General features: G+C 47.6%; 1 pseudogene; it reads right to left on the bottom strand.

Moving 5' to 3' along the window:
• Positions 1-235: 235 nt before the first annotated feature.
• Positions 236-10,639, bottom strand: part of LOC106144659 (transmembrane protein 132B-like) — a 52,038-nt pseudogene continuing 41,634 nt past the window's right edge.

The raw sequence follows: 10,639 nt of genomic DNA, 5'->3' as shown, positions 1-10,639 counted from the left end.
ATTTGCAGAAATTCTACAAATTTTGTAAGGCTTTAAAATAGATGTATTATGATGTATTACAACTTTATATTATTGACTGTCAAAGTTAATGTCATTGACTGGATTTTATAGTTAATATGACAATGAATACAGCAAGAAATAAAAAAATAATAACCAAAAAAAAATAAAAAATAAAAAGAAAAAAAAAAAAACAACATGTACCAAGTGCATGGGAGAGAACAGATGACATTCTGCTTCATGACATTGGAGTAATCAAAGTATTCAAAGAAAACTTCTCTGTACCTCTTCTCCTAAAGCCATAATTGCACACCACTGCAAGAGGGACGATGCCCATAAAGGTTGTCTGGCTGATAAAGATCTCAGAAATGACCAGCTCACTCATGAAGTCCTTGATTTGGTACACCACTTGCCAGCTGATTTGCTGTGTCCCAGCCAGACCACTGCTGTTGTCAAATGCCAAAGCCCACTTGTAGGATCTCATAGACTGAGCTATGTGCTTTGGAAAACAAAACATATTAAAGTTCATTTTGAAGCACATAACTCAGCATAATTTCAAGAACACAGTAAATGGCCCATTCCCCTTTGTCAACCAAAAAAATGATTGCTACCTTCGACCCACACATGGCAGTGTTCACAGAACCTGGCGCATAGCTGCCTGTCTGTGGCCACATCTCAGGATGAGCTTTCAGGATCCTCTGTAGACAGAAGACTGCTCCTCACTGAATGAAAAGTTACAATGGATTCCTTCCCAGAACATGGTGCCAATTCCCTTCCCTGTCCAGTCAAGGAGGGAGGGGCCAGTTCCTATGTGAAGGCCACTTTATAGCCCACATCAACCACCTCTGCAAAGGCCCATTGATCAAAGATCAGGCTAACAAGTTCTGGAGGTAAGAATGTGGGCCTGTCTTTGAAGGGTCTTCTGTTGCCTAGGTCCATGAGCTATATGCCACTGGCACTGTAGGTGCTGCTGCTACTGAGCATTCCATCTAGAGGGACAGAGAACTACAGGATGGGGACACATGGAGGGACCCCTTGACAAGCATCTTTAGAGCCTCGGGCAGTGGTCCAAGCACAGACTTTGGAGTCAATGGCTTTGACCACAAACTGGCTGTGGGACTATGAGAGTTGCTGAATTGGGCTTCCACTCAAAAAGCTGTCAAGTGGGAATAATGACAGGTGTCCGCTTCAAAAACTCAGGTTTCTAATTTTTGAAATGTTGTTCTCCTGAAAGACTTTAAAAATGATTCCTGGCTCCTGATATACATATATATATATATGATTTTATATAAGTCTGTCTATATATGTGTTTGTGTGTGTGATTTTAACAAAATCTTTACATAAAGTAAGGTATAGATGACCGAATCACACAAGATGTTCCTTAAAGACAGACTAAACCTTCCCTGTGTTCTTTCACTTTTCAGTTAACCCTTTAACAGAAGGAGAGGAGAAGCTAACACCAAATGGCGGCAAGGAGGGGCAGCTGCACTGGCTAGTTACAGAGTTGCTGCATGGCCTGGTGAGGACCGGCTGGCAGCTGCCTCCTTCTTCTCAGCTCAGGTATGAAGTGTCAGGCCACTGGGAGACACAGCCTGATTCATGCCCCATGACCCATGATGTGCTGGCTGTCTTAATCAGCACTCTGTTTTGGTTTCATGGCCAATGGTTAAATATTATCTAAAAGCAACTAGGTTTGTCAAATTGATTGACAGGGTGGCCCTCCCCTCTTTCATTAGTGATTGATTCTGTTTGGATCTGGGTGGTCCCCAGAGGCCAGGTGATGATGTGGTTTCTGGTCTGGTATTGATGGGGTGAGGAACCTTTGGGGACTTTGCAGAAGGCTCTACATCATGGACCTTGAGGGAGGCTGCATGAAGTCAGCTCCCTCCTCTTTCTCCTTTGTTCAGGGAAAGAGTGAGTGGACGTTTTGTCTACCCCACGCTCCCTGCCACAGGGTGCTAACTCACCACAAGCCCTCAAACCTGACCACAGTCTAAATCCTCTAAAACTATATGCCAACAAACCCCTTCACTCTTCAAGTTGATGTCTCAAGTGTTTGCTCCAGTAATGGAAGCCAGCGAACTGTCACCATGTTGTCTGGACTACAGCAGCAAAGAAAAATCTCAGAAGGGAGCTGGGGATGGATTCCAGGTTTCCAAACATGGTCCCACATTTCCCAGCACACGTTGGACCAGGGCAACAGCATGGGGAGGGCCTGTCCTCTGCAGAAAGCCTGGGCTTTGCTTCCCTCTTGCCTGTGGACAACAGAGCCTCTCTCTGCCCCAACCACAGTGTCCAGAAGAGGAGGGCTTTGAACTAAGGGTCCTGGTGGCTCACCTCCTGAAGTCTAGGTCCAACAGCCAGACAAGGCAGGGAAATGCTTGTCCCCACTGGCCAAAGGCACATGGCTTCCATGCAGAGAGCCATGTCCTCTGTCTTGTTCCCTTAGCTTCAGCTTATCTTTTCTGAACCATTCCAATTAGCTTTTTTTTCTAATCTTTTCTGTTTTGGAAACACAACTCTTTATCTTCTGGTTTCATCTTTATTACTCCCATTCCCTCAGGATAAGTATTCATTACAATATTTTAAATTAAGACCTACACTGTCCTCCTAGTTGTTTGCATCAGGGCTCCCCACACAATACGTGTAATTCTTATCACAGGATTTCAGGCAGTTTGTACATTATATTCTATTAAAAACTTAGTTCCACTCAAGGTTGTCACAACCCAGGGATCACAGCTTCCTGCCAGACGATGTGCTGAGATATATTCACACATTCCTGTTAGCAGAAAGTTCCCTCCACAGGCCTGTGTTTCACACCTCATTTGATATCACAATGCAACAGAAGGCATAAAAAGAAGCAGTTATTTATTTACATTGTTGAATGGATTCTAGAGGGATACTAGATAAACATAAATTATCACACCGCAGCCATAATCCCTGCCCTTCTTCAGTCCTGGGGAGGAGGGAGAATCCAAGAGCTGTCAATAACACAGCTCTTTCTCAGTCATTTCTAAGAACTGCAGACCTGCTCTCAAAAAATAACAGTGACAACCACCTCCAAAAACTTGTGTTGTTCTCTGCATTTGAAACATTACTGTTTGACCAAATATTTTAACAAAATTTCCTCTGAATGGAACCTGGACACCATCACCTACCCAGTGTCCCAGGATGCATAACCAGATGTCACCCACAGCATGTTCTGGGGGTATCAGAACCACAGACACTGTGGTGACTGTCTGGCTCACTCACTCAAGTCCCTATCAGTGTCCATGGCCCCCAGAACCCCTCCCACCTTCCATCCCAAGGCCTTCAGCTGAGGTTGATGGGAACCCCTGACTTCAGGGCTGGCTATGTCAGTTGCTTAGAGGATCACATGATCATAGTTATATTCCCCAGGGCCAGGGATGACCAGGACCTGTGCTGGGCCTGTCTGGGAAGAAAAGCTTCTATCAGAGTGACCACATCAGCAGATGGATGCAGATGTAGTCAGTGTCCACCATCCTCCTCTAGAATGGAGAGCACCTGAGAGGAATACAACCATGGGAAAATGGGGACAGGCTCTGAGGATAAGGTTGGAGCCCCAATCCAACACTCCTGTTGCCCATCCACCATGAACTCAACCTGCCTGAAGACCTTCATTGTTACAGGACCAAATGGACAAAATCAACTGATAAACGAAGCACCCGAGAGGAATACACACAGCAGTGCTCTGTGTTATGGTTTGGGTCTGGAAAGTCCCCCAAAGTGTTATGCACCTAAAGGCTTAGTCCCCAGTGCAGCAATGTCTAGAGGTGGGGCTCATAGGAAATGACTCCATCCCCAGGTGCTGACCTCCTCAGTGGAATAATGCACCAGACGGATTGAAGATGGGAATGGATTATTGGGAGTGGGACCCCGTTGGAGGAAGGTTATCACTGGGGATGTGGCCTGAGAAGGTTCTCTCATCTCTTCTCCTGCCTTCTCCATTCCCAAGGCCTGGGGCTGAGCAGCTCTCCCCACCACAACCTCCAGTCATTATGTTCTGCCTCACCTCAGGCACAGAGAAATCTATTTGACCAACCATGAACTGAAGCCTCTGAAATGGTAGGAAAAAGTAAACCTTCTTCCCTCAGAGCTGTAGGGGTCAGGTATCTTGGTCACAGTAAAGAAAATCTGCATCACACACTGTGCAGAACAGAATAAAGCCACAGCCCTTGACAGACACCAACTCTGAAGAGTCCTATTTGCCACTCTCCCCTCTTCATTCCCTGATGGCAGAGACCATCTCCCACTACAAAGCCCAAAATATGACCCAACATGTACTTCCCAAGAGCACCTGCTTCTTGGGCAAAGGCAGAGATCCCACAGATTACTGGTGAGCTCTGAAGGGAAGACTCTCCTGGAGGCTGATTGTAGAAGAAGATGCTTAGGACAAGTCCCACTCCTTTTCAACCAGTGAATATTTCTGGGTGAGTTTTCAATGCCTGGAAGAGCTGCAGCCATCTTGTGACCAAGAGGATATAAGGTAGAGGATGTTGGTCAGTTCTCTGGCTGGAATGGAGTAGAAGAACAGAAACACCAAGCAGACATGTGGTACCACTGTGTCGCCAATAACAGGATCAACCAGCTATGAATTGCTTTTATGTGAGAAGACCAAATTTTTTTGTAGCAGCCATCTGTGGGCAGATGATCTATTACTTGCACCTGAATCCCCTGAGTTAATATTAACAACTCAGGAATTTGGTGTGCTCAAGACTTGGGGTGCTCAGTATTTGGATATGTTCAGGATTTGGGGATGCTCTGAATTTGGAGTGCCCAGCATTTGGGGATGCTCAGCAGATAGACATAGATTTCCAGGCACATTGTGGTCACCTGAGACTGCTGGAATGAGTTGGAAGGGAGAGGTGTCCAGATCACCCAGACAGTGGTTCCTAAAAGGCTTCTGACCAGCACTCATCTGAGCCTCTCTTGCCCCTGAAAAAGCAGGAAGAGGGAAACTCCAGCTGATACTGTCAGGGTCACCAGGAAAAGGCAGCCACACCATGCCACTCCAGGGAACAGGCTGTCTGCCACACCCACACACCCACCAAAGCTCCTGTACCTGTCCTCAAAGAGTCTAACAGAGAAGAAAAGAAAGAGAAAAGACTATGACAATGCAGTGTGACAGAGCAGTTGCCCGAGGGGCTCTTTTGTCCAGATGAGGAGCTGGTGCCTCACCCAGGGTGAGGCCTGAGCCACAATGGTGGCTGCACATCTGTGCAGTCATTAACCTGAATAACCACTGAAGATGCTTGCTCCACACATGGGAGGGGGCATGGGCCGAGACTTCAGGCAAGGTATCCTGTCACCCACCAGGTGTCCCGATGCAGCATCATCAGTGAGGACCTATCTTTGAGGTATAGCTGAGAACAGCCCACATACCTGAGGCTCAAGCCCCAGTAGGAGAAGAGAGGCTGCAAGCCAGCAGTGTCAGGGACCAAGCTTAAGACCAAAGACATGCACCAGTCCACAGGTGTGACATCAGAAAAATGACTATTTAGGTGGTAAGGAACAATGACCCAAAGCCAGAGCTTCCCTCAGTCTGCCATAAAATGTCCACTTTCCTCTCGCCTCTTATGTTAGTTCTGATTTTCCCACTACCTTCTTCAACCCTTAGTTAACAACAAAAATAACCACAATAATAAAGATGATCTGAAACTATATATCAAACCCTGCACCATGGTAAATGTGAACTAAGCGGCTCTGGACACCATCCACCTCATTAGGCCTTTGTGCATGAAAAGCAGAAGGACCAAGCTCTGCCCCATGTGTCCTTCACCACAACCCTTCAGAAGCCAGGCTACTGGGCTGGGAAGAGCACATCTACTCACTGAAGCTGCATCTGTCTAGATGCCACATCAAGCCCTGTGTTCCCACACAGTACCCAGTCCCTTGACTGCCTTGTGCCTTGGGCCTCTCAGCATTCACTTGCTCTGGGTGTCTGGTGGCCCACGCAGGCCAGGGTGGCCATCATCTGAGTGATGCTGTGGTCCACTGCTGACTGGTCTCCATTGCTGGTTCTCAAGGCTGTGATCTTCAGACCTGCTGCCATCTTAATCCTGTGAGGTAGGAAACAACATGTATAAGAAAACATCTCACGTTGACTCTGCAGGCCAACATGAACCCATAGTGGGGAGTGTGAGCATACTGTCCTCCCCCCAGGAGACAGGAAGAACACTGTGAGTGGCTTTCCTCTGAAAACAAAGTGTCCTGTTATTTTTACGAGTGCCTGAAAATCAGAGCTCAAAGCGTTGGCCATTTCCATTAATTTTCAGTTTAGTCTGAGTTTGGACAGGTCACTTCCTCCCACTGTGATTCATGGGGTGTGATGGGCATGTGGGGAAGTAGATGGACTCTGCCCCTCACCTGAAAGTGGGGAAGAGTCACCATGGCTTGGGGAAGGCCAGGCACTGCTACATCAGGGATCCAGGAGGCCACTGCACTGAGCAAATAGTGATGGGGAATGATCAGAAAGGCTCTCCCAGTCTTTCCCATGAACACACAAAAGGAATGCCAAAGGCAGACGAGGCCCATGTGCAGGAGTCAGAGAGCAAAGACAGGCATAGGGAGGCCATGCCCAGCACTTCTGAGACCTGAGGAGCCAAGATCCCCTCAAGATTAATCATCAGACCACACACGGTCCAAGGTGCTGGTGGTTAAAACAAGATGAGCAAAAGTGAAGATACAGTAGACACTGACATGGGAGAAATGATCTACAGATCATCTGTCTGATAAGGTAAAAAATCCAGAATATGCAAAGAGTTTTTTCAAATCAATAACAAAAAGACAAATCATGCAATTAAAAAATAGGCAAATGTCTTGACTACACAGTTCTCCAAAGAAGACATACAGATGGCCAACAGGTGCATGAGAAGATGCTCAGCATCGTCAGTCCCTGGGAAATGCAAATCAAGACCACAGTGAGCCACTACTCCACACTCACTCACTGGTTAAAATATGACATAAAGGAGGTGACGAGGTCCTGGAGAGATCAGATCCTCACATGTTGCTGTTGGGGATATAAAGTGCACAGCTGCTATGGAAATGGTTTGCCAATTTCTCAAAATGTTAACCTAGAACTACTGTAGGACCCACATATGCTTTCCCTTGTGAGGAAATTAGAAAGCAAAAAGGAAAAAAAATCTGGGGAGGGTCTCATGAACATAGATGAGAAACCAGAAGAGGAGGGAGTGGCAGCAGGGAGGAGGGGCAGGAATGAAGTGGGCCAAATTGTGTTGGTGTACTTATGGATGCAAGAGATCCCCTGATATGTATAACAATTAATTTCTTACAAAATGAATACAGGAACCAGCATTCCCTCTCCTAGGCTTAGACTCCAAAGAATTGAAAACAGGAACTCAGTAAAATACACATACAAACGTGCACAACAGCATTTTTGTTTGTTTGTTTTGTTTTGGTACCAGTGATTGAACCTAGGGGCACTAAGTCACTGAGCCACATCTCCAGCCCTTCTTAAATTTTGTTTAGAGACAGGGGTTGCTAAATTGCTTGGGGACTTGCTAAATTGCTAAGCCTGGCTATGAACTTGCAATCTTCCTCCCCAGTCTCCCAAGCCACCCAGATTAAAGCTGTGCATCACCACCTGGCCAGTGCTGTTTATAATGTGCACAGGTGGCAAGAACTCAAATTCCCATTGACTGTTGAGGAAAAACTAAAGCATGATCTATTCATGACCTTGGAGTATTACTGAGCTGTACAAATGGCTGAAGAAAGATGCATGCTCCAACAGTGCCCATCAAAACACTATTCTATGAAGTGTGGGAAAGTGAACATATTGAGTGGTATAATTCATACAGAAGGTGAACCATAAAGACAGAAATGCAGGTCAGTGGTCTCTAGGGTCTAGAAACAGCAGGGTAATGGCGAGGTACTGCTTAGCTAGTGGGTACCAAATTTCTTTTAGGGGTGATGTGCTAAGTGCCACTGAATTGTTGGCTTTGAAATTGTTAATTTTATGTTACATGAATACTAACTCAATATTAAAAAAGGAAAAAGTGTGGGGTGGGGACAGGTAAATGACTCACCATGATTCAATGTGGCTAAAACTTTAAAAAATTTCTAAAAGGATTTTTCAAAATCCTAACCCCTTTATGGCCCAAGCGAGCAATGCTCTTGTAACAGAATTTGAGGCACTGAAGGATGGGATGTGGGGGTGAAGCTCCTGCTGCTGCCTACTCAGGGAACCCTGCAGTGGGACTGGGGACCTGGGTGTGCCTCTCTAACTAAAAGAAAAGGAAATGCAGTGTTGTCCCCACCTGCTGCTCCCTGTCCTGCTGCCCTCCACTCCTGTTGCTCTCCTCTTCCTGACATGGATCCCTCCCCAGCTGCCCTCGTTTTCTACCTCCCTTCTCCTGATGCCCCTTTCTTCTGCATTCCCCTCTCTCTCTGACAAGTCTGTCCCCAGACTCTCAGCTGCTTGGCTGCCATCTCTTGTTCCTGGCTATTCCTGAGAAACCTCAGCCAGGAGAGATGGCATCCACTGGAGACACTTACAGTCTTGCCCTGACTCTGCTGTCCCTCTTTCTGGATCCTGTTGGCTTTTATTATAATGTGCACAGGTGGTAAGAACTCCAAACTTCCCAATGGGTGAGTACAGTGGTCCCTGTGTGCTATGGGTAGGGACCGCTAAGGAAGCCTGTGACCAGGACTCAAAGATCCTCAAGGCTGCCAAGCACCTTCTCCCACTCACTGTTTTCAACATCCCCTGACACTTAAGAACTGCTTGGGATCAAGTGCTGTGCACAAAGCCCAAGGAAATAAGGAAGCCACAGCTCAGGATGGACTGTGAGTCTCAGATTGCATGGGCCACAGGCCAATACCGTGGACACACTTTTTCAGGACCCATTTAACAGTAGGAAAATGACTTAGTAACCAATACCAAGACGCCTCTGGCCTCCTGCTGCAGGCCACTCAGCCTGAAGCCTCTAATAGATCCATGGCACCCCCCATCCCACAGGGTGGCAGCCATGCTTTATATTCCCATTTTCCATGTGAGGATGCTGCTGAGGTGTCACTGGACAGGGTCTTGTGTGGATGGCCAAGGAAGGAAACTGTCCACTTCAGCCAGCAAAAGTAAAGATGGCTCATATTTGGAGAGCAGATGCCACGTCTCTACTAGTAGCCAAGAGGCAGGAGAGTAAGGTCCGTGCATCCACTAGCTCATGGCCCCATGACCCCTGGGAACAACACTCATGATCCAAATGCAAAGGCACCCCAACCAACCCAGGCCACACCTGAGAACACCATGTCAGATGTGAACAGGACAGCAGCAGCTAAGGACCCCCAGGGCTCTAAAGGGTCTGTGTAGCTTCCAGGACCAAAATCCATGGGGTCCATGGTAACACCAGCAGGCTCTGCACAGACTACCTCAGGTCTTGCCTGAACCATGCTGACGCTTCCAGCACAGCACCATGTCTCATTATCTGGCCTACCAGATGAGAAGCCTGTGGAGCCAAGCAACATGATCAGAAGGTGAACTGACTGCAGGGCAGGGCAGAGACCAGACACTGCCCCTGGGAGGCAAAGCATGGCTGGCCACCCAGGGGCCAAGCCCAGGCCCTGGCTCTGCCAGCAGCTAAGACTATAATGAAAAGTTCTGAGAGGAAAATTCAGTGGTGTCTGGAGGGCTCCCCAACCCCACATCCACACAGCACCCAGGATGTGGCTTTGTGTAGAGGGGGGTCCTCCACCCCTGGAGTTCCTTAAGGATCTCGAGAAGAGGCTTCTTGTTTTAGTGTGGGTGCTGAGTCCAGGGAGTCATGTCTTTATGAGATAAAACAGGAAAAGACACAGAGTCATGGAGAAGATGAAGAGCAGAGGCTGGAGCACCTTTACCCTACAGCATTTGCACTGTGAGCTTGGGCACCCCACTCCCATAGCACAGATCCCCACTGCTCTAACCACCACCTCCCTGGTCATTGGTGTGGCAGCTGAAGGACACTTGTGCAGGGCTGTTTCATGAAGTCCTACGATGTTGGAGTGGGATGCAGGCGCACAGCAGAAAGAGGGAAGATGTGGGCAGGGCAGGTGTGGGGCAGGTAGACGGCAGGTCCTGGCATGCATGTTATTATACATATGATGCACAGAGGAGGTGTCAAGAATATCTAGGGGACAACAGCTATGTAAATAATACAACATGGCAGGTGAGGAGGAATGAATGGTATGAGTTTGCTGTGCAGGCTTAAGAAGCACTAAGTATGCCATCCACCAGCCCCCAGGACAGCAGGAGTCATGCAGGATGAAGGAGGCAGTTGGGCCAGAGAGGATCGCAGAGGCACTGGGAACAGGTTGGGGTTCAGCTGACTCCCAGGGAGACCTGGGCAATGTCCCTGAACTGCTGGGACTTGGCATCCATGTACATGAATAGTAGGTGATGACACTCGTCCTCCTTGCCATGGTGAATGTTAAATGAGACCCACATGTGCCCCATACAGAGTATTAGAAACTGATCCATGTTAATTACTGTTACTTTCTGAACATGAACCACTAGATACTCCCCAGAGAGGACAAACTCAGCACTCGATCCCACCTGGTGAGGTCCCTGGGAGCTGCTCTAGAACCACAGTCAGCACCCAATTACCTCCCCTGAGGTTCCCTGGGA

This window comes from Ictidomys tridecemlineatus, chromosome 10 (genome assembly GCF_052094955.1).
Source record: "Ictidomys tridecemlineatus isolate mIctTri1 chromosome 10, mIctTri1.hap1, whole genome shotgun sequence".
Classification (NCBI taxonomy): domain Eukaryota; kingdom Metazoa; phylum Chordata; class Mammalia; order Rodentia; family Sciuridae; genus Ictidomys; species Ictidomys tridecemlineatus.
This window is presented reverse-complemented; position numbering and strand designations above follow the sequence as displayed.